The following is a 25,396-nucleotide window of genomic DNA, read 5'->3' as shown; positions in this document are numbered from 1 at the left end:
ATTTGCTTCAATTTTCTCCGCAGTTTCTCAATTTGCTCCCCTGCCGTTCCCGAGAAAATGGAACATTAAACTGGTGGTCCAGGAAAACGTAGTCCCAGCATCTCGAATTGAAAACAATTTCAATGAGGAACAGATGGCGGCATTCGTTTGTACTTAGTTTGCTTCGCCGTAGCTACGTTTACTCACTTACCATTCCCGAGGAAATTTAACTTTAATGTGGAGACTAGAACAAAATTGTCCCAGCATCCCACTCAAATAAACATAATAACATAGGGAAGCGGATGGTGACATTATTTTGTACTCGATTTGCTTCACAGTTGTTTGGGTTGCTTCCCTAGCGTTCTCGAGTAAACAGAACTTACAAACGTGATTTCAGCCACTCTCCCGACTTATATAATCGCAGAGGGGAGTGGATGTTGGCTATATCTCGTTTGTTCATATCTGCTCCACAATTGCTCTGAGTACTCGTCTACTCCGATTGTTGTTAAGAAAGTGGAATTTTGAAGCGGTTGGTGTGGAAATGTGATCCCAGTCCTCAACCTCCTAAAAATCGGGGAAAAGTAGGGAAGAAAGTGAAATAATTCCAGAGCAATTCGGGGTAAATCACGCAAACAATTATTTTTTACTACATTTTTTTAGTAGGTAGCCCTTGGGTGGGTGAGGGCTGGGACCTCTGCTCTTGGGTGGGGGCTGGGATCATGTAGTTCTGGTTTCCCCACTTTAAATTTCTATTTTTTCGGGAACCATAGGAGAGCAAACGCAGAAACTGCGGAGCAAATGGAAACAAACGAAGTACAAACGAAAATGAAATGAAATCTTTGAGTTTTACGTCCCACGATTATGCCGGTTAGGCTAAAGGAGACGGTGATGATGAGTAATGAATGAAATGGTGGAATGAATAAAGTGGGAGGAAACGGGAGAACCCCGAGAAAACCCACGCACACGCTGTTTGTCCACCACAAAGTTCACTTGGCGGGGACTGGGATCGAACCCAGGACCCCAAGCACCAGAGGTGAACGCTCTACCACTGAGCCACCGCGGCCCCGAAGTACAAACGAATGCCACCATTCGTTCCCCTCAGCAATTAGGGTAACTTCGGCAAATAACGCCACCAATTCAACATATTGTCCTGGTATTCAAGTGTTTTCATATCTAGAACCGTGCAAATTACACAGAAGATGGAGTGAACCCTCCGCTACAATACAATGAGAAAACAAAGATCCTACACAAAAAGTGTCGACCACAATGCACTGAGAATTGGAGTGAGTATGAGATGGCGTTATTACCAGACGCGATTTCAAAGATCATTCAGCGCTGCACTGAATTTTCAGGCTCTTAGTAAAGATAACAATAAGCACAAAAATAGAAACTCTTAATTCTATCAACAATGATTTACATACAATATTCTGTTAGATATAACAAAAAATAAACTAACAATATTTACATATTGAAGACAGATCAATAAAATATTATGAATGTATTATGTTTGTGTATGAGTAATCTGCTCGAGGGAAAATTTTATAACATTTGCCGCGCGGAGTCAGGTGGCGTATTAGGGAAATACAGAATGGTTAATGTATAAAGTCAGATTGTTTAATTCTACGAGTAAGTAGAAGTTAGTGGCCTCAAGTCAAGAGATAGATTAGGATCACAAATTCCACGTATATAGAAAGTGAGAAATGATGAGTATTTTACCTTTTTTAAAGTTCTTATGTGTTGGGGAAGGGAGGCATGATTGGACAATGGTAGAGGGCTCACCTCTAGTGCATGGAGTCCCTGTTTCGATCTCGACGACACGAGATCTCAGGGTCCTCCAGTTGGAATTCCATCAATTATATCTTTATTCACTTCTCTTAATCCCCTTTAACCTAAAGAGCATAAATGTGAGAGGCAAAACTGCAATAGTATTCATTTAATTCCATTCGAATTTTTGTGCTTGCATCCTTATGCAACACCGGGATTATAAAAGAAGGGACACACTATTAGCATGAACTAATAACTACGACTTAGGATTGAATCTGGTCCATCATCTAAGATTATCTCTCACAGTATAGATCATTACCCATTGCACTATTATTGCTTCCACTGAAGCTAGATTACAGAACCATGCTATCAGCAGTTGTCTATTTTATCCAAATATTCATTTGAGTACGGTATGTTAATTCCTATTTCTGCGACACAAGGGGCCTTGTAGCAAGAAGTCAAATCCTTAAGTTAGTATAAGATCTATATAAGTTTCGAAAATATTGCTGACAACAAGCGTCTGCATATTAAATAAAGAAACGTTAGTCATTTTTAGATATTTAACTGCTTAAACCATTGCTAATGCTATGGCAAAGCATAGTTACTTGGGAGACCTAAGGTGAATGAATAAGCTGTATATTATTAATTTAAAATGTAAAGCTTTGCATTATACATGCACCAATTTTTAAATTGGCTCGTCACTCGCACATATTGTGAGGGTAGACTTTTATAAGAAACCTTCAAACCACTTCAGCGTTACTTGGGTTAACACAAGAAATTAGGTGCTCAATTCTAGGCAGCTTATTACTACGGAAGTAGGCTGGCAAACTGTACATTAAAATGTAGTTTTCTTGTCATACACATAAATCTAAGGTAGGGGTAGTGGCGGCGATAACACCCCTCATAACTAAGACAGCGCGAGGATTGAGAAGGCATTTTCAGGGGCTCCATCAAATGATCACTCTTGTACTATGCTCATTAGAAGATTTTTGTACGCCCACTTAACGATAATATATTTATTTTCAATGATACACACCCATGCACATTAAATCCTGTGCGTTCTACTGTAGTTTAAGATTTTTCACGTTTGTTAAATATTTTCTTCCGCTTTTGGCTAAAGTTGAGTGGTTGGTAAGTAAAGATAAGTATTCCTTATGAAAATGTTCCCAAAAAATATTAAAATATAAAAGTAGCTATAAGCAAGAAACAAAATTAAGCTCGATTGAGTGATTCCTAATAATTATAATTTCGGAGGATTATTGTAGGAGTGAAGGGAAATTCAGAGCAGATAGGTAAGGAACGGAAGGGAGGAAGGAAGGGAGTAAAATGTTAAGTCAATTATTTTGAACCTAATGTCTAGAATGACTTCCAAACATATATTAATTTTTGACTTCAAGATTTCGTATACAAATATAGGAACAAATTAAAACTCTTCTTTTGAGGCTTGAAGCGATGTGCCACGGCTAGAAATATCTTAAACCTGAACGTATGGTAAAAAGTAGAAAGTTCATCCAACGAAAGGCTTTTGGAGGAATGAGTAAAATGAAGACCTAGCAAGCAAACTTGCATAGCATTTTGACACCGGATCCAATCACATTCTCTTCTCTTTTTCCTTTTCTTTTTCTTTTTTTCATTTCTTAGAATAGTAGGATACTTGCAAGATTTTCATATTAGTAAGAACTAAAACAATATAATAAAAAGTAGGGTAATAGTTAAGAACAGCTACTTCTCATCTCCCGTGCACGAGGATACATCTTACTGTTGCACTACCTAAACACCGTAAGTACAAGGGCAAGAACTCAGTCTATTACCTACTTTTTAACATCCTAGATAGTCAATGAATAATTCCTGAAAGTATGGCGTTTCTCATCCTTCCCTAAATGGGAAGTACGGCTCCTTAACTATAACCAAAAGTAGTTTTTATTTTGCTATGTATCTACTCAGAAGCACAGTAGGGCTGTCGTACTAGGTTTGTATAGTTGGAGGTAAGGAGTTAACTCCCGCCACCTCATTACAACTTAGAACTCATATAACGAGGCAATGAAAAAAAGTGTGTGACAAACACAGACAACACATCATACAGGGTCACACAACCATTTGCAATCTTGTTATCAAAAGTGTTATACAATCAATGAAATAGAAAATATCGTCGTTTTCAAATGAACCGATGGCAAATTACTGTAATTAAGCTTTCTAACTTTTCAGCAGGTTACTTTTTTCTTTGGGAAAGCATACTAATCAACGAATGTGACCAAACCAAAGTTTGGCTATGTAGAGAAGGATTGTTTTTTCTTATTACATAAATTCTGCAGGTTTAGGTGCGTGAAAGACGAGCATTTCGAAAAGAAAGGATATAGTATATGGTAGAGTTGATTTTCAGTTTAACATCCTTTTCAGCAACGAGGCTATATGAGACGTGGACATACTGATTAAAGTGGAATCCGAACTACATGAGCTCCGACCGAACTCGAGTCTCACATGCCAAAGGCGCGTATGTTAACCGCTTAGCCACGGAGGAGCTCTTTGTATATAGTAGAGTGAAATACTGATATTAAAAGCGGCTAGCGACAACAAAATGACCTTTCTTTTCTAATGTGAGAACACATATTTCATTAAATTTCTTATGTTATGGACATGGGCGCCCGAAGGGGAGGGGGGTGTCCCCTCTGACTCACGAAAATGTAAACAAATAAATACAAATACAAATAAAAAATACCAAACGAATGTAGGAACCAGGGAGATGCCCCCCCCCTAGAAAATTTTCTTCGGGTGTCCATGCTTACACCGTATCTAACATACAGTATATCCCATCCGAAGAAATGGCGCAACCGTATAAACAACAACAAATTCTTTCCGCTGATCAGGTGGCTAGGGAGTGTGCCATTGATCCACGTAGTCCCGGATTCAACATTGTGGGAAAGCATTAAAAGTTTAAAAGATGGTTCAGATTGTACCTTAAACTGTATGTCTCATATAACTTCGGTGCTGAAAAGGGACGCAAAACTTCAATAAACAAACAAAAAGAACAACAACAAAGTTTAGTCAAATGAGTCCAATGCAGTTCTGGATGTGTTGTCCAGGAAATATTTTGTCAACTACATTATTCAAAAACGGAACACAGTTACTGAAATATCCTTTTTTTTCTTTCTTGCACTTATTTTCACATAAACAAATAGGCCCTGTTCATACTGTATTTCATAATTGAAAATGTATGAGTAGCCTACTTACCTTTCTTGCCCTCTCGTCCTTGTAGACCTATTTCTCACTAGTCAGTTACTCTCACTGGGCATTTACCCTCGTTCACCAATCTCTTCCTCATCAGACCACTGCATCAGACCCTTTGCAAGCACTACACGTCACTTGTAAAAGCAACTCAGAAACACTTTTCACGCCATGAATATAACTTTGCACAGGAATACTGAGTATTAACGGAGCACTTGTCCTCTATTTTCAGACCAAGCATGGCATAAAAGTAGAGAGTGAGAACGGATTATCATAAACAATACGTGACAGACTAAATGAATTCCATGGAAGAAACCACAAATTAAGAAACAGTTCTGCATGACTCAGTGTACCTCTCTGGTTATAAAACAAGATTTTTTCAAAGGCAATGGACTGTTTGGTTCTAGATTAACGTTCTTTCTCACCTTGATTTTATACAGGGTGTTTCAAAACAACATCAACAACGTTTGGGAGGTGATTCCTGACACCAAGACAAATAGTATAGACCAATCTGGGTGCACAAATGTATCCTTTCGTAGTTACAGGCTGCCGAAAACATGAAATAATGGAATGTAAAGACCCATAGCTCTAAAACTATGGGACCTACCGTAGTCGAGTCAAGACTTAACTTAGGAATAAGTACGTGCCTTAACCAAATATCAAAGTTTCAGGTACTTCCGCAACATGTTTTTAAATAGAGATAATTGGGGTGTGTTTCAAATTATATGCCCGAGCTCCTTCGTGGCTAAGTGGTTAGCGTACGCTTCTTTTGCGTAGGAGACCCGGGTTCGATTCCTGGCGGGAGTTCATGAGTTTCGGATTCCACGTTAATCAGTAGGTTCCGTCTCATATAGCCTCGCTTCTGAAAAGAACATTAAAAGTCAATATCAACTCAAATTATATGGGCCCGTAGCTAAACTCCCTCTATAAAAATTGTAGCGTGAGTACTTCAGGATTCTGACGCATGCACTTTTGGATAGCGCCCATACTAGTTCCTAAGTGAAATCTTGACCCGGCTATGTAGGTCCATAGTTGTGGAGCTATGGACCTTTAAAGTTCTTATATATATTCGGCAGCCTATAACTCCAAAAGGAAGGATTTGTACATTCAGATTGGTTTATACTTTTTGTCTTATCTTACCAGGGAATGGTCCCAACCTGACGAGTCCGAGTTGGACGAAATTTCGTATAGACACTAATTCAAGGTCGATGAGTAACGTGAAAATAGTCATTCGATTCTCCTTTGCGTACTTTGAGAGATATACAGGGTGATGCAAAACAGGCTGCAACATAAGACAACTGAAGGGTAAGGGGAAAAAACAAGGAATGTCCATGTATGTGCTTTATCGAGTTCTTTGTCCTATCTGTTGGTGACTCTTGGTACTATTTGACTGTATATAACATGCATGTGTAGATGTAGAAATGTTCATTAAAAAGGGGCAAAATATTTGACTAATTCTATTGTCTTTTACGCGATTTTCAATATTAAAACGCCGTTTTCTCGAAAATGCAATTTTGTGACATTCCTTCTTTTTTCCCCTTACCCTTCAACTATGTAATCCTAGTCCGATTTGAACGATATGTCGTATAAATACTAAAGGAGATCGGTGAATAAGGTGGGAATTGTAATTCAATTCAATTTTGCGTATTTTACAAGATATATAGGGTGATGCAAAACAGAATGAAACATAAGACAACTATGTAATCTAAGTTATTTTTTATCTGTGAGTTATTTGTTTCTGTACCAATGTACGTCATTACTTGTGTTCTTGACAGTGTACAGCTAAAGTTTGCTGTGTGCCATACAGACAACCAAACGTTTATCCGTAACAAGCGACCTCGTCCCAAAACTTCTCAGAGATCGTCGTTGTGTTCGTCCTAGCAAGCATACGTTCATTGCACAAACTATGATGTCCTATGGCACACCACGTTACAAGATCTTGCGAGACATTTTGGTGGATCACCACATACGGACAGTGTATTTCCAGCAACACATTGTATTTTGAATAAATTACCAGACTCTGTAGTTGGTCACGCATAATTCCAGAAAAAGAAATATTCGCACCTGCACACTCCCTGCTGCAAAGCTTGTATTTGAAACACTTTCCACCATCCAGTCTGTGTTACTGGACCTCTATGATGGATTCTTGCTGGTCCAGCAAGAAATTTGAACCCGGGATGTTGATCATCCATTATGATTATCATCATGATCATCAGAAACGGATGGATGTTGATCATACATTCGTTTATCATCCATTATGATTTATGTCACTGGCGATTAAGGTTTCATCTGTGCATCACGTGATAGACGTGCGAATTTCTCTAACGGTAATTTCGAATGTACTTGGATTAGGCTGTTGTGTGCATCTGCTGTTCGTGGGTAAGAGAGGGACTTGCTACATTTGAATCCTGTATGCCGAGTTACAGTCCGACATCCACAGCAAGCGACATTGACAAACAGGTCACAGCCTGTCGCACGGGAACATGCGAGTTGGACTGTTTGTTTTTCAAAACTTTGACCGTTACTGTTTACAATCGGTGGAATCTGGCCTCCATTCTAATGTTGCCCTTCCAATGTGCTACTACAACTGGTAAATAGTGCGCTTTCACAGACATTTGTCCCCAAAGACTCGTGTTTCTTTGCAAGAACTCAACACCTACCACTGCTTCTCCTTTCATTTTCATGTGGAATCCCCTTTCCCGGACGAGAGATTTTCCTGCGACGCTACTGCGTTCCTCATTATCACCATGCGATTCCGTATATTCATTTTGTCAGCATTTCCACGTTTGGGCTTTCGTCGTTCTGTACTGGTGTATTACAGAATGCTTCTATGTTATCTTACTTTTGCGTTACCCTGTATATCTCGTAAAGTACGCAAAAGCCTCGAATAACTATTCCCACGTTACTCACCGCCCTCCAATTAGTACCTGTACGAAATTTCGTCAAACTTGGACTCGTCTGGTCGGGACCATTCTTTTGCTAGTGTCAGGACTCACCTCCCAAACGTTGTCCGTGTTGTTTCGAAACACCTTGTATAAGACATAGATTCAGATTACTGTAACATCATGATCTCTTGTGCTTCCACTGGAAATAGAACGTAGATCTTTCACAAAGACTGAAGAACGCTAATCTTTTAATAAAGTAGAAATTTTAAATGAAATATCAAAATCCTTATAGTCCGAATGGATTATTCAAATCTGAATAGACTATCAAGGAAATCACATAACTCCTACTTCAGCAGTACTCCCTCGTGGCCGAGTGACTAATGATGTTGTTTTCTTCTGTATGGTCTCGTGTTCGATTTCTGTGATAGTAGCCTCGGACACAAACCAAGTAGAGTTTTGGATTTCATTTTAAATAGGGGGCGCTGTCTTATTTAGCCTTGGTAATTAAAAGGAACATTAACACCAAGCAACCAACTAATTCAACGTTAGCAATAAACTAATTAGCTCAAATTGAACTCACCTACATAGTGCATACAGCCATAAACCATTTTCAGTCTCGTTACAACCTATATGAAACACTAAAGTGAAACTATACTACTCATTGCACTGGCTAGCCTCTAGCGTGTCAATATTACTGCCTCTAACGAAGAATACTAAAGCACGTGTGTATAAGCTTTGCGCTCATATTCTCGGTTCGATTCCCGGTAAAGGTATGTACACGTCATTCAGATTCCGCCGTTAAACTGTATTCCACCGATTCCACCGAAACTCACATAAATCTCGAAGTTTCCCATTTCAAAGGAAACTTCAAATTAAAAAAAGTAGCATCTATAAAGTAGAAATGTTTCTTCGGATACAAGGATTGCATTCCTAAAATATTTTAGTGTGTGGTACGCGTAAATATGAATATGAGAGCAAAGGTACGCTGTCATGGATAGGCTTGATAAACCATAAAGCTTTATGCTTTCGTAAAATCACTAATATATGAAGGGCGAGAACAACAAATTAAGACGGAATTATAGCACGAGAAGTAATAGGATCCTTTATACATGAGAAAATTGTAAGGGGGACACTTTCTGCAGCAAGAGTGTCCAATCCCAGGCTTACAAGCCAAATGCAGGAGGACAATGAACCTTCTCTGACTTACAAGAGCTGAAGCTTGAATTTCGGACAATGTAGATAAGGAGGCCAAAGTGGGGATAGTGGCCTATAACGTGGTTATCCTAAATTTCTCATCTGGCCGAACTTAATATCATTTCGTAATCATCTCTTCCTTTTACTCTTTTAGAACATCTTTCAGACAGCTTTGTGTTTCAGGCATGAGGTATGTCAACCGAAGAAAGAAAGGAGAAATACGTGCACACTGAAAGCACGAGCATCTGCAAAAATATAGGGGACGGTGGTGCCCTTTACTGCTTTTGTGTTTAATGTCGGGAAGTACGTATATCAGTTGATTTACATTCATTCATTAATCTTTCCATTCATATTTTATTTTTTCAAGACCATTCTATAGTTCAGATCAGACAGATTTGAATGTTGTTTGTTTTCGTCACGTGTTCGAATCCTTTTCTTTCTGTGTAACTAGCAGGGAATTTAGAGCAAAGGACGAACGGATTCATGTTACAAAGTATTAAGAAGAAAGAGAAAGGGGTTAAATGGAGAGGCATTTTTTCGTTATTTGGTGGTCAATAAACATAATTAGAACGAGCACTGTTTTCAGATGCAAAACAGGGTTATTTTAGTGTGTTGTAGCTTAGAAGGCGAGACAACATGTATGTTTTGAAAATTTCCTGAAATACCTTCCTCATTTCCAGAAAGTAAATAATACACAGTTTTTGACAAAACTTATGTAATTGCATTAGTTTGATACCTTTGAGGCAGATTCGAACAATTTCGGTTCCCAGTCTCTGTTGATGAGAGTGTGAAATCATGGTCGTTTTCAGCAACCATTGAGTAAATATGACTATAGTTTGATTTATGGGAGTTCAATCAGAAAAAAAGATGGTGATGATAAAGACTGAGAGCTACCTTGAAGGAATTAAGTTAGGAAGCTGAAACGGATACACTATTCTAAATTCCCGTCCTGTGAGTCAATTTATTTGAGACATTCTGCAAGCTTGTTAAGCTTCTGTAAATAACAATTTTAACTGTGATGTAAATACTCACAACAGTGGAATGACACATACTCCAGACAGCAACACTTACACTGCTTCTAATGTAACCCTCGACCCATATGACTTTTGCGGTCTTTGGCAGTCATGCGGCTACTGCCATATGACTTTTGTGATTGGGCTCTCAGCACTTTAATTTTTTGTATTTCTTCTTGGTTTTCTGAGGTAATTTTTAGTACTGTCTCTGTTTCCCAACAACTCTTTATTTCTTATATTTTCAAGCTAACTGCCGAACTTCCTCTAGAACTGCGAATGTATTTTCATGGTCCTCATTACTTCATTTTCAAATGGACTTCTCTGCATTCATGAGTTACATATACGTAGGTATATACAGATACTTACAGTGGCGTGGTGTGACACTTTCACAATTGTTACCGGTTGTTGATATTACAAGTATCTCTAGTTTTTCAATATCAGAGGGAGCTCATCAGTGGCTAAGCGGTTTGCGTACGCGCCTTTGGTGCGGGAGACACGGGTTCGATTCCCGGAGGGAGCTCATGTGGTTCGGATTCCACGTTAATCAGTAGGTCCACGTCTCATATAGCCTCGCTGCTGAAGAGGGACGTTAAACTCAAAATCAACTCAACTCAATATCAGAGAATCTAGTACTTTTTTTCTTTTAGCGTTTCAATCATTTCAGACTATAGGCATTGGCAACGATTTTTTAGGGAGGAGTAAATCCCACTTCATTTACCTTGATCTTTTTGAAAAGTGTGGCTCTTCAGGTTCTTCCATTTTTTACTAAATATAAACGAAACCGTCTCTCAATGATCTTAGGTATTCTTCAAGTCATATATATATATATGTTTGTGCAAAACTTACATCATGAATACGGGGGGCGCGGTGGCTCAGTGGTAGAGCGTTCCCCTCTGGTGCTTGGGGTCCCGGGTTCGATCCCAGCCCCACCAAGTGAACTTTGTGGTGGACAAACACCGTGCTCGTGGGTTTTCTCGGGGTTCTCCCGTTTCCTCCCACTTTCTTCATTCCACCATTTTCATTCATCTTTCATTATCACCGTCTCCTTTAGCCTCACCGGCATAACCGTGGGACGTAAAACTTAAAGATTTCATTTTTCATTTCATTTTTTACATCATGAATTTCCTTCTGATTCACTTTCTTGAACAAGATTTCTTATCTTGATCCTTTAACATAAAACAGTTCAAGTAAAAAATTGAAGTCAAAACTTTGAAGGGTTTGGTAGAATTTTGCTGCACAACTCTGGTTTGAGAATCTCATTCGTCGATGTTTTCGTCATGGATTTAAAGCTATACAGCACATCATTTATCCTACTTCTATAGTTCCACCTTGTGTTTGAGACTGTTGGGATATTTTTGTTGACTGGGCACAGGCCGGTAGCCAGCCCAAAAATGTAGGGGAGACGGCTGAAATTAGGGGGGCCCGATCCAATCTTTTTATAGTTCATCACCATATTATAGTTAATTTGCAAGCCTACCGTGAAAATTTTAGGGGGGCAGCAAACATTTAGGAGGACCCGGACCCCTAAATCCCCCTGGATACGGGCTTGTGACTACATAGTCCAAAGCATTTGTTCTTTTTGAAGACTGCGAGAATAAAGAAGCAAGTCACGACATAGTTAAAAAAAAAAAACTTACACCCTTTTGTACAGTCAACGGACTTTTCTAACACTAAATTAATCCTATGGACATGACAATGAAAAAAAAATAGTCTTCTGTATATCTTTGTTTAACAAGAGGCTGCTGCTTCCTACCTCACCAACCATAACCGAAGCTCCATCGTATGTTTGAGCAACAAGTTTTCCGTAGACTGAAAACTAGTCAGACTGTCAAACACAATTTGGGACAGTCAAACTACGGTATGATAAAGACGATTGCACAGTTCTTTTTCAACACATCAAACTGCAACAAAGTGCAAATTCAACTACTAGGCTAGAGGCTAGAGCTGGAAATTTGTTGAATCAAAAGTATTCTATACTAAATTAAAAACAATATTTTCAATTTAATTAGCATAAATCCTAAATAATAATAAATATACGAATTAGAAAGAGCGTCGGGAAACATCTTTACTTCTCTCTAATTATCATTACAACTATACTGTTAAGACAATGAAATAACTTTAAGAATACGGAAATTATAGCCAAGTTTCCATACTTAGATTAGGAAGCAAATGAAACAGTATAGTTGAATCACACTGCCAGCTTGATCCTCTATAGCGAGAGGAGAGCGAGTAGAATAAACATGCTGATGATATTCTAGATTCTCCTTATTTTGACAGGGAACGTTCCTGTTTTTTCCTGTTCCACTCAGCCGAACGGTAACATAAGGGCCATTCCGAACGTCCAAATACGAGCGCGCAGGATGCTTCTGGCTGGCACGCTGAAAGGTGCTTGTGGAGTGAATGACCGCTATGGGGGTTCGCGTTACCTCTGAAATCTACGGTATCAACAACAGTATGTTTCTATTTGGCGCTGGCAGTGTAAATGCGGCATAGACCGTCCGAACTTTTTTAAAAAAAAAAATAAAGAAAAGGAAAATATGTAAACATCTTCCCATGTTGATGATGAAATTTAGACATATGAAAACAACGAAAAACTGAAGTATTTTTACCGTTACCGCCGGTAACAGCGGTAATATGCACTACACGCCCCTGGATACTTATCAATTTAATTAAAGCATCTAAAGTTGGGAATACTTCAGATGTCTGGGTTGGCAACGGTCAGGCACAAAACCACAGCAGTAGGCTGTCGGAAGTAGTGTGTTAGGACAAATTCCGTACTATGTGACGAGCAGTAGAACGACATGTAATATTCTTCTCACTTCGAGTTTCTACGTTTGCTACGCACATTACAATCTGCTCGTAGAAAATTAATGTTTACTTTCAATTCTAGTTATTATCCTACTTACCCAACATTGTTACTTTTTCATGCAACGTGTTATTAATCTATATTGTTATAAATGTTCTATAGTATGACAGTTATTTTTTTGTCATGTTATCTCTTTTGAATATACCATGAATGAAAGGTAAATTTCTGCGCCTATAAATACAAAATAAGACAAATCGTTTATTACATGACCGTTCGGGAGAGTAATACTACCGGAAGTAACTTTTTTGCGCGCTATCCTAGCCAGCTGTTATACGTTGGTCACAAAATTTATATCATGGAGGTCTTCTAGCCCGTTCCTACTACTACTACTTCTTATCTGCACAAAAGTAAGTAAATCCTTTTTTGACTATTATTTTAATCTTATTTTAATGCAAAAAGTGTTTTGAAAATAATAATAAAAAAACGTTCGTTGGTCCGGGTTTGAACCCACACCAAAAGCGATTTCCATTACTAGCATGTTGCTCTAGCACGCACGAGGGCCAACAGCAGTAAGAGTTTAATTTCAGCTATATGTAAGCTCGTGCCAAGAAACGCATAATGACAAGCAATCAGAACCGTGTATTTAGTTCCTACTTCCAGGAGCATTACTTCCCCGAGTGAGTCCTCTTATTACTGCATATGTAAACTATATAACAAAACTGAAACTTTAATGAAATAGTTACGGGAATTAAACACTTCAAAATTTAATCCTAATGTCTGTATCTTTGAGATGATACCAAGTCGAGTCTAATATTTTAAAGACTGAAATCGTTCAGTACAATGTCCCACGATTATGCGTTTTAGGCTAAGGGAGACGATGATTAAGGCTAGTGAATGAAGGTGGAAGAATTGGTGGAATGAGAATGTGGGGAAACTGGAGTACCCCGGGAAAACCCACGGATACGATGTTGTCCACCACAAACTTCTTTGGCCGAGGACCGAACCAGGCATCCCATGGACCAGAGGTAAGCGTTCTACCACTGACTGTTTCCACTGTGCCGCATACTTTAAAGGAAAGAAGATATAAGCGCATAATAGTAAATGACAGTAAGATGATAAAATCAGGAAAACAGGATTTTATAAGATAAATTTTGATCCTTTAACTCTTTAACTGGCACAGTTCTCTGGAAATGTGTACTTTCAGGTGGATATCTTGACGTAGTACTATGTCATAACCATTTAAAGGGTTAATAAACTGGTTTGATAATTTGTTGGATGTCACTGACAACAAATAAAATGGAATTTTAAAACGTACTTACTACATGCACAAGATGGGTCAATTCCCTCATGAATATACAGATGATTATCAAAATAGGAACACTTTAAAAATATTCAACTTACCAGAAAAATAAGGCGTTGGGTCACCTTTCGCTCTCAGAACAGCTCTGATGAGGCGTGGAATGGAGTCAAAGGGATAGCCAGTGGAATATCATATTATTCTACATGCAGTGTATCACTCAGTTCTGTATGACAAAATGGAGACGGAGATTTGTCCCGAATTCGTGGCTACAAAACGAATCACAGATGTTCCATTATGTTCGGATTTGGGGATTTAGTAGGCCAAAGGAAGTGTTCAACTTCATTCTGATTTTCCTTAAACTAGGTATTAACAGCTCCAGCTGTACGAATGGGAGCTTTATTACCCTGGAATATGGCGTAAGTGCTCGTTAACAACATCTAGCTCATAGGATGCACATGCTTCCCCCTAAAATGGCGACGTTATAACGGGCAGTGGTGCGATCAGTAACCGCCAGCAAATTACATACTGAAAATCATTATATTGCGGCTCAACAATATCACAGAGGCGCCATCATGTTTCATGATTTGCAGAAACACTGTGGCTTATACACTTCTTTGGGCGTCCTCCACACATAAACAGGAGACCGTATCACACATTCCCAAGCATAAGCGGTGCATGCCGAATATTTGTAGCATCATTGGCGTCATGCTAAAGCCTTATGGTTCCTTATCAGTTCTTTCACTCGTGCAACCCGACACCCTATATCATTGTCGTGTAGCTTGTGACGGATTGTTATTGTCGACACAGGCTGTTTGTATCACCGTTGCACGACGACAATGAGTGACAATCCGCATTAATGTTTGACAGGACCTGTCAATGAGAATTTCCTTCTGACCCTTTTTTCTCTTTGCCTATGTTGTTTTGTCGTCGGTTTGTAGCCATTTTCGACTCTTGTCTTCTCGCGGTACACTCAACACACTAGCAACTCTAGGCACGATTGCATCACATAATCGGGAGTAAACAATTTGCCTTCTTCGGAACTCAAAGAGATAACCCATTTTACATTATCACAGTCTGCTCAGTTCAGACGGTCATACTCCCTTTCCATGCTGATCCTCATAAGCAATCTATTTTCTATTTTACTCTTTTCCGTGACACCACACCACAACCGCTACCACTCCACTTCTGGTCATAGACTTCCGTTTCAATAGGCGCTGGTCGTGGTCAAGTCTCATTCAGAAGGGAAGAAGTTTTCTAAACAAATGAAACCAACCGGTATGATGACGTTTGAAGAGACGCCCAAACACACCTGTCACCGAATCTGACCCAAAATGATATGGGGGGATTGCTGCAGAGATATTGTCCCAGAATATTTCTAAATATCAGATGTTCCCGGTTCTCCCGTGTTATAAGTTGTTCTTAAACTAGCTGGGTCTATGTTTAGTTGTTTGTCTTCCGTCTTATATTTGTGGAGTCTATTATCAATTATTTTTCTCCATTAACTTCGAGAACGTTGTTGTTAATGTGATTGATCTGTAGTTACTGAATTGTGCTAGTTATCTATGTTTTGGCATCAAAACAGTGCAAGAAGTTCCAATATATCCGATTCTTAAACTTTCATAGTAGAGTTCAATTAGTTTATGTAATACGTTTGAATATGCTTTCTTGATATGAAGTGCTGTTATATTGTCCGGACCGGTACGATGTATTTCTCCTTTTTAATTACGTCCTTTAGTTCTTTCGTTTCTTTAGTAAGAAAGGTTGGTTCCGTGGGTGTTCACTTTGATTGTCTTCTTCAATTATGTCTTAATGATGATTAATGAGATTTTTAAGCTGTTCTGTGTATTCAGTCATTCTTCTTTGCTGCTTGGTTCTCTTGTTATTCTCACTTCTGCTTTCTTCCATTAACCTTGTTCTTTTAGTTTTGTGTAATAAGCTCCTTGATCCTTTCCGACTAATAAAGAGAACGATCAAAGATACACAAATTTATATTTCAGAATCTGGTTACTCCAAGGATTATACGGGTGCAGTGAGTAATTAGTTTCTTACACTGAAGTCTTCTATGAATATAATTTCCCAAAATTATGTATTTAAAAATATACATACAATAAATAGTTGCCGATAACCAAATTCTTACTTAGTAAAGTAACCCTTGATCCAAAAGTATCGTTCTGGTTCGATCCTAGCTCAACCCAAGTGAACTTTATAATGGACAAACACCGTGTGCGTAGGTTTCCTCGGTGTTCTCTTCTTTCCTCCCGCTTTCTTCACTCCACCATTTCGTTCATTTCTCATCATCAACGTCTCCTTTAGTCTAACCGGCATAATCGTGGGACGTAAAACTCAATGATTTCATTTCATTTCCAAAAGAATGGTGTCCCTAGCACAACGAATTTCAGATATGTCACCTGTTTCTGATCTGTAAAATTTCAACAGAAAATGAAACATAGTTTAAATGAAGTGAACTGTGAAAATATTAAAATAGTAGGGTCTTATGTTTTAAAATGTACACATTGCCGTAATGTGTCTTTCTAATGGCGTAATTATATGTTTCAGATTACTTCGTACAGCATGAATCCAATCGAGGAAAATTTCTGAATGTTTTATATCATTTTGACTCCAGTCAACATATAACTCGCTGGTCATCTGAAGTAATTGCTTTGGATGTTTAAATCACGTTAGGTTTCAATCTTTTTTTCTACTTACTTATTTACCATAATTTCGCCAGATAAATTACTACAGTAGACTTGTTTATTGACTTTGTCGATCGTTTACTGCTTTATATACTTGTTTTGTCGGGAATTCCGCGTTCACTGTCCATAAACCGATTTTGATAAGATTGCACAGAACATCGAAAAAGAAGCGACACGTATTCTCCTTTCTTCGCATGGGTCTACCTCATTGCCTTGCATCGACTATGGGTAGTACTTTGTACATTTAACCTTTTCCGATATCTCATCTCGTTATCGATGTATTCCACATAATCCCATTTTGACCCCATTTTTATGCCCCTATTTGACCTTTTCAATGAGGTTAACCGATATATAAAAAATACGTGTCGCTTCTTTTTCGATGTTTTCTATGTCTATGTAATCTTATCAAAATCGGTTTGTTACATTAGAGTACCCTGCCTTGTTAGAATCATTCAAGGACTGGTATCTCAGTTGCAATTTCTCATCTCTTTTCGAGTCAGATTCGGTGACATGTGCGTTTGGGTATCTGCTAAACGGCATCATACCGGTTGGTTTCATTTGTTTAGGAAACTTCTTCCCTTCTGAATGAGGCATGACCACGCCCAGCGACTATTGAAACGGAAGTCTATGACCAGAAGTGGAGTGATAGTGGTTGTGGTGTGATGTCACGGAAGGAGAGCGAGATAGACAATAGATTGCTGATGTAGTCTTGGAAAGGGAACACAACTGTTTGAACTGAGCAGACTGTGATAATGTAAAATGGGTTATACTGTATCTCTGAGTTCCAAAGAAGTCAAATTGTTTATGCTCGATTATGTCGTGCGAGCGAATCTTAACTTGCAAGTGTGTTGAGTGTACCGCTAGGAGACAAAGTCGAAGGTGGCTACGCAACTCACGGCAAAACCACGTCGACGAAGAGGAACATGAGCCAGAAGAAAATTCTCAGTGATAGGTACTGCCAAGTTAAAGGGGATTGTCACTCAGTGTCGTCGTGCAACGGTGATACAAACAGCCTGTATAGACACAGTCCATCACGAGCTACATGACAAGGACATGGGGGGTTGGCTTGCATGAGCAAAGCAGCTTATAAGAGACCATAACGCTTTAGCACGACGCCAATGGTGAAACAAAATTCGGCATGGACCGCTTGTAGTTGGATATGTGTGATGTGGTCGGATGAATCGTTGTTCATCTTTTCTCGAACCATGGGCAGTGTTTATGTGTGGCGACTCCCAAAGAAGTATATGATACACAGTGTCTCTGTCAAACTATGAAACATGGCGGCGGCTTTGTCATACTGTTGGCAACAACATACTGGTTTCAATATGTTTTTTTACTGGCGGTTAGCGGTCGCTCCACTATCCGTAATTATGTAGACATTTTAGGAAGGCATGTTCATACTATGGATTAGGTGTTTCCGGACAATGACCACAGATTTCTAGGTGATAATGCGACCATTCATACAACTGGAGCTGTTACTACGTGGTTTAAGAAAGTCGGGAAGAACTTGAACACCTCCCTTTGCCGCCAAATCCCTAGATCTGACCATAGTTGAACGTCTGTGGTGCAGCCACAAATTCAGTGAAAATTTTTGGCTCTATTTTTTCACACGAAAGTCAGTATTGCACACAAAACGGTGTAATATTCTACTTGCTATACCATCCACGACCTCCGTGCTCCAATGCAATCCCTCATCAAAGCTTACTTGAGAGCTTAAAGTAATCTAGTGCCTTATTAATCTGGTAAGCTGGATATTTTAAGGTGTTCCTATTATTTTGATAATCACCTGTATATACATGAGAAGAGTTAACTCCTCTTGTGCATTAATACGTCTTAAAATTCCATTTTATTTGTTGTCAGTTGCAATCAACAAACCACCAAACCAGTTAAGTAAAGGATTAAAAGTTAAGGTTATAAAATAATGTTTCCCTGATTTTTAAAAAATCTTACTGTCGTTAACTATTATGCGTTGTATCTTCTCTTCCTTTAAAATATGGGGCAGGGTGACTCAGTGGTAGAGACCTGCACGGGCCCGGGCCGGCCCGAGGCCCGAAGCCCGGGCCGGGCTTGGGCGGGCCGACTCTGTCATTTCTTTGGGCCGGGCCGGGCTTGGGCTGGCCGACACTGATTTCTCTTCAGGTCGGGCCGGACTTGGGCCGATCAATTGCAATTCTTTAATAATTATTGACTTTCGTTAAACGATAATTGGAATAAAGCCAAACGTTGAAGAAGTATGTCCGTGAAAAATGTTATAAAGAATGCAATATATATTTACAGTTTGTGTTGCCTAGTGGCTCCACTTTCACTATAGAGGATTGCAGGCATTATGCGGTAAATTGAGCTTTGACCTTGACCTTCCCTGAACTCAAAATATAAAAAGAAGGGGTGGGAATGTTTCGCCTGTCGCTAAACAATATTGTCATCTTCACTTTATGCTATAAATCAATTAAGTTAGATTTTTGTTACAGGGAATGGAGATTTGTTCTCTCGATGACAGGCAAAGTTTTAGGAGGCAATGGTACCATTCGGGAGGCAAGCGTCAGGTTGTGAACCAGAGTTTAGAAAATGTTTCTGAGGGTTAGGTCAAATTTAGTACTAAATTTTGAGAAAGATTCGGGCTCGAGCTAATTTTTTTAAAAAATTTATCGGGCCGGGGTCGAGCCAAAAACTTTTAAAATTTATCGGGCCCGGGCCGGGCTTGTGCCAAGAATTTTGAAAAACTTATCGGGCCGGGCCGGGCTCGGGCCGGGCTCGGGCCGAAAATCTCCAAAACTGTTCGGGCCCGGGCTGGGCCGGGCCTAGGCACTTTCGGGCTGGATTGGGCTCGGGCCGAAAAATTCGGCCCGTGCAGGTCTCTACTCAGTGGTGGAGCGCTTACATGTAGTGCGTACGATTCCTGCTTCAATCTTCGGCCAACTATGTTTGTGGTGCACAACATTGTGTCCGTGGATTTTCTCGGAGTACTCCCGTTTCCTCCCACATTATAAATCCACCAATTCTTCCATCATCATTCACTTGGATTAATCATCGTCTGCTTTAGTCTAAAGGGCATAATTGTGGTACATTAGCATGAAAAATTTCATTTTCATTATATTTATCCTTTAAAATATGAGCCTCAAACAGATATCAGGATTAAATTTTGAATTGAGTTTAGTTCTCATAACTATTTTATTTGAATTTCGATTTTGTTGTATAGTTTAAACTACGCAATAACAAATGACTTGGCTTCTTTTTCTTTTATGAATATAGAAATTTACCTTTAATTTGCCACTTCATTTTATTTGCAAATGGTATATTCAAAACGGATGACGTGACTCAGAAATAACTGTCATAATATAAAACATCAATACAACGTAGATTAATAACATATTACATAAAATAGTAACAATATTGAATTGAATGTAAACATTAATTTTCTACGAACAGATTGTAATGCCGTTGTAATACTTAGCAAACTTAGAAACTCGAATGCTGTTCTTCTGCTCATCACGTAGTACAAAGTTTGTCCTAACACACTACTTCCAACAGCCCGGTGCTGAGGTTTGAGCCTGGACGTTGCCAACCCAGACATTTGATGTGTTCCCAACTTGAGATGCTTCCATTAAATTCATAAGGATCTGTGCATGTATGTAACTCATGAATGCAGAGAAGTATATTTGAAAATAAAGTAATAATGACCATGAAAATACGTTTGCAGTCCTATAGTAAGTTTGGCAACCAGGTTAAAAGTGTAAGGAATAAAAGTTGCTCGAAAACAGGAACAATAAGTTACTATAAATTACGTCAGAAATCCAAGAAGAAGTACAAGAAACTAAACTTAACACTTTGCAACATGAATCTGTTAGTCCATAGTTCTAAATTTCCTCTAAGTTCCACTGAAAGAAAGGGATTCGAACACGTGACGAAAACAAACAACATTCAAGTGTGTCTGAACTGAACGACGAAATAGTCTTGCACGTGTGAATAGGAAGATTAATGTGTGTAAATCAGTTGATATATTCTCCGACAACAAACATAAAAGGATTAAAGAGTACCATCGTTTGCTATATTTTTGTAGAAGTTACTTTGATTCCTGACAGAAGCTCATGTGGTTTGGATCGCACGTTGAGCTGTAGGTCCACGTCTCATATAGCCTCGGTGCTCAAAGGAGCTCTAATTCAACCAGCCAATCCAGTGTCACACAATAGCATTGATATACTTTTCAAAAACTCGAGCTCAAAGGCTTAATCGACACACAACGTAACCCCCAATTATCAAACCATTATAACATCATACACTATGACATTTTATTTAAAAGAAAAAGAAACGACGAACTACTGACTGGTAGGACCTCCTTTCCTTATAATATGCATCAATATCATTAAACACTTATAACCCTCTCAGTGATGCCAACCCGTGGGGAAAATCCCATTCTGTGGGATTTTTGACATTATTTTTTTGAATAGGGATAAGGAGAATTTGGCAACATATATGGGATTTATCATATGTTTATTTCATCAACGCCAACAAATTCTCTATTAGCGAAAAGTAGATTAATGGCACTTGAATAAACGTGAAATCAGTGTTAAGTTTTAAATTTTGTTATTTGAAAGTGCACGGGGTTAGTGTGAAAGTGACTTATGTGGGAACTTGTGAATCTCAAAAATCAAGCAACAAGAAACGTAAATAATACTATGCTTTTTAAAAAAAAAATGAACGGAAGGAAGTAAATTATTACCACACGAAAACAACAAATTTCTAAAACGTCCCACTAGATCATGAAGTTTGCCTAGTCTTATTACCTTCAAGAGAACATTATGGCACAAAAGCGTGATGAAAATACTAAATTCTGTCAGCAAAATGTACTTGTTTTCATCGACAATTTTCAATAGACTCTTCTAATTAAGGAAAATACTTATTAGGAATTTGACAGATCGGAATTTACGAATTATTCACTCAAATATCGAAAAAAGTAAGTACTAATGTATAGTAGCTTCAATTTTCATATTCCGGCGGAAGCTCATGTGGTTCGGATCCACGTTAATCAGTAGGTCCACGTCTCATATAGCCTAGCTGCTGAAAGGGACGCTAAACTAAAATCAACTCAACTCAACTCAATTTTCATATTTTATGAATTCTGGAATAGCGCGTAGGAAATGTAAGAGCAGAATAGGAATTTCTGCCTTTCAAGACGGCATAACTGAGCCTTCTTTAATAATTATTGTGATATTTAACCCTCATCACTGCTAGGAATCGAACCTAGAACCATCCTAGCCACTGGGGCATCACCGTCACTTCAGATTTTGATTCAGAGGGGGCGGGAGCAAGATTCCCCACCGACATAAGAGTTTTATGATTTTTTATTAGTACTATGTTAATATACAATTGATTAGAAATATATATTTCTCAAACTCAGGAGGGCAGCCTCTGTAGTAAACCAGCGTGGAGGGCACAAATAACTCGGAGTATCTTAATTATGTTGAGTACGAGCTATGAAATACAATAGTCTGACACCTAATATAAAGAAATATTTTATATGAAATAAAAGCTATTAATTAAGAGGAGCTGCAAATCACTCATAACGCATACAAATTTGCATCTTAAATTTTCTGCTGGAATATGTATACAGTAATAATTCCCTTTTCATTTATAGAAAATCTCCTTCTCAAGTTGACACAAAAAATTCCGACACGCACCTTTACAATGCCTGTATGTACTTATGACTGTTTTATATTCAATTATTCCTGAATTGATAAAAAAAAAAAAAAAAAGAAAGAAAGAAAGAAAAATGGGAAACGGAAGAAGAAAGTAAAGAAGCCATTAAGCAATGCTCGATTGTTTCTCTTAACTAACTTGTCTTCTTCCACAAAATATGTAAATGAAAATCCAAAAGCGCGGAAAGTAGAAATATTTGATAGAGGGAAGCCAACGGTTAACCGCTGCTACTTAATACCCTCTCTCCTCGACGGTGAATAAAACATGAAATTTTTCACCGAAGCTTGAAAAAGCTTCAAAGCGGCCTCGTTTCTAGAAAAGTTCTTACTTGATAAAATATTCATATTCTTTTGTTGTCTCTATTGATTGACGAGAGAGCGTAACGGATTCTTTTAATTTCATCTATTCTTTTTTTTCACTAAATGCTAGAACAAAAGTTGTTAAAATCTTTAAAGAATAAACATTAAACAAACTTTTGTTTTCAAGGCCTTGAGTCGTGACAATGATTGTATGTCACAGTGGACCCACGGCTTACAAAATTAATCCGTTCCGTAGCACTGTTCATAAACCGAAATATTTGTAAACTGAACCTTTTCTTCTCATTGAAGTAATGTAAATACAATTAATCCGTTTTAGCCACAGAAACTTTAAAAAAAAATCATTTTGAGTGTTTTTCTGTGATGAAGAAATATAGAATGAAAAATAACACCATCCTTTCTAAAGGCAAGTAAGTAACATTCATGGATGGAATTAGGGTCTGTCTGCTGGGGGATGGGCAGACCTTCCCTAAAAAACTGATAAAAATTGATAATAGAAATACTCGTTTTTACTCTTATTTTTCTACAACTTACCTTTTCTGTTAAAATTTTTAGTTGTTGGATTTTTTGCAGCTTGACATTGCACTTGTTTCCTAGTTTTGACGGTGAAGTCAGCAGTTAAAATTGCATTTCTTTCACAAAACTTAAATTGATTCCAAACGACAAGTAAGCAAGCATCGAAAACTCAGTACTTCAATTGGTTTACAGACTGTTTAAAATAACAATACAAAACTACATTATAAAAAGTAACTAGCACTGTTATTTAATGCAAATAATATTTAACACTGTTTATTATTTAACCGGAGCTTTTAGACAGTAAAATTAATGACTAATGCATTTACTGAGAAAGAAAAACTACTTTTACCATGAAGTGATTTGAACACACAACTGTCTGTGCTGGAGTCAGACAAGCTACCGTTGCGCCACGAGGTCCATTTGCTTCTAACAACTTTTATGTTATAAATTTTATCTGAAGGTTATTAATCTGATACCGAGGTCTTTTTCTATTTATTTCATGTTCTCTACATGCTCTCATTACAAGTTAGTTAATACAAAATTACTTTATTCCTCCTCAAACAATGTATGTGATTCATATTAAGTATTGTATTTACAGTACAGCTAAACTTAAAAGTGGTTAATATAAAATCAAGTGTCCCACATTAAATAACACTGTGAATGATTTAGTTCCAAGATGGTAAATCAAGAAAATCCCCATTTTAAATTTTTCCTTTAATACTTGAGAAAGAAAATACATTGACCTCGACGTGATTCGAATACGCAACCTTCTGATCTGGAGTCAGACGCGCTACCGTTGCGCCACGAGGTCCATTTGCTTCTAACAACTTTTGTGTTAACAATTTTATCTGAAAACCAGGCTTCAATTAGACTTTGGCTAGGATTTGGTAGGGGGGTCCAGACTCCTTCGTTTGTTCGGCCTACACTCTCGCGTCTCTTATGTACCAGCCTTTGAATCAAGAGTGAATTTCCTGCATTTACTTTTAACATTTCTTGAATTTGGTCCAGCTGGGGTCGCTCCTGACCTCCCCGTTTACTCGTCCTACGGCCTTGCACCTCTTAAACTCACAATTCTACTAAATTTCAAGAGTCTTTTCGTCTTTCAACTAATTAAAAGATACGATTTTGTATCCCAAGAAAACGCTCATTTAAATGACATGGGAATGTCTTCATCCCCCCTTTAAACCCCTTAGAAACTAAAAATATTCACTTTTGGCAATTTTCGTGTGGATTAGTCCCGGAAGGCTACAATCACGCCAAATTTCATCATTCTAATCCTGCCGGAAGTGCCTAAACACTTTGGGGTGTAGAAGTTGCCCCATATAAATAACATGGAAAAGATTTCTCAGTTCCCCATAAAACCACTCTAAAGTTGGCAATTTTTATTTTTGGTATTTTACTTAGATAACACTAGTAATACTAACGAAACGTACAAGCATACCAAATTTCAAGTTTTTATTACAATACTAAGTATCTAAAATATGAAATTATAGGTCCAAAAAAATCCCATTTAAATAACATGGAGAATTTCTTCATCGCCCCTTTAGACCCCCTAAAATTAAAAATATTCACTTTTGGCAATTTTCCTGTCAGTCCCAAAAGCTTCAATCATGTCAAATTTAATCATTGCATCCCTGCAAGAAGTGCCCATAATTTTGGGGTGTAAATGTGTCTCATATAAATAACATGGGGAAGACTTTCTGTTCACCATAAAACCACTCTAAAGTTCGAAATTTTTATTTTTAGTGATTTACTTAGGTAACGCTAACGAAAATGTACAACCATACCGTATTTCAAGTTTTTCTTCCAATCCCAAGTACCTAAAGCAGGTTAAAAATAAAACGCCCATTTAAATAACATATGGGGAATTTGAGTTGTGTTGATTTTGAGTTTAACGTCCCTTTTCAGCAGCGAGGCTATATGAGACGTGGACCTACTGATTAACGTGGAATCCGAACCACATTGAGCTCCCGCCGGGTATGGGGAATTCCTTCATCCCCCATTAGATCCCCT

At 38.2% G+C, this 25,396-nt stretch overlaps 1 non-coding gene across 1 annotated transcript; it reads right to left on the bottom strand.

The window, feature by feature from the left end:
- Nucleotides 1-24,122: 24,122 nt before the first annotated feature.
- Nucleotides 24,123-24,194, bottom strand: TRNAW-CCA (transfer RNA tryptophan (anticodon CCA)). The gene has a single exon. It is a non-coding gene; the product is annotated as a tRNA-Trp (tRNA).
- Nucleotides 24,195-25,396: the final 1,202 nt, after the last annotated feature.

The sequence above is a fragment of the Thermobia domestica genome, chromosome 13 (assembly GCF_964235325.1).
Source record: "Thermobia domestica chromosome 13, izTheDome1.hap1.1, whole genome shotgun sequence".
In the NCBI taxonomy this organism is placed as follows: Eukaryota; Metazoa; Arthropoda; class Insecta; order Zygentoma; family Lepismatidae; genus Thermobia; species Thermobia domestica.
The sequence above is the reverse complement of the archived record's forward strand: the minus strand, read 5'-3'. Positions and strand labels throughout refer to the sequence as shown.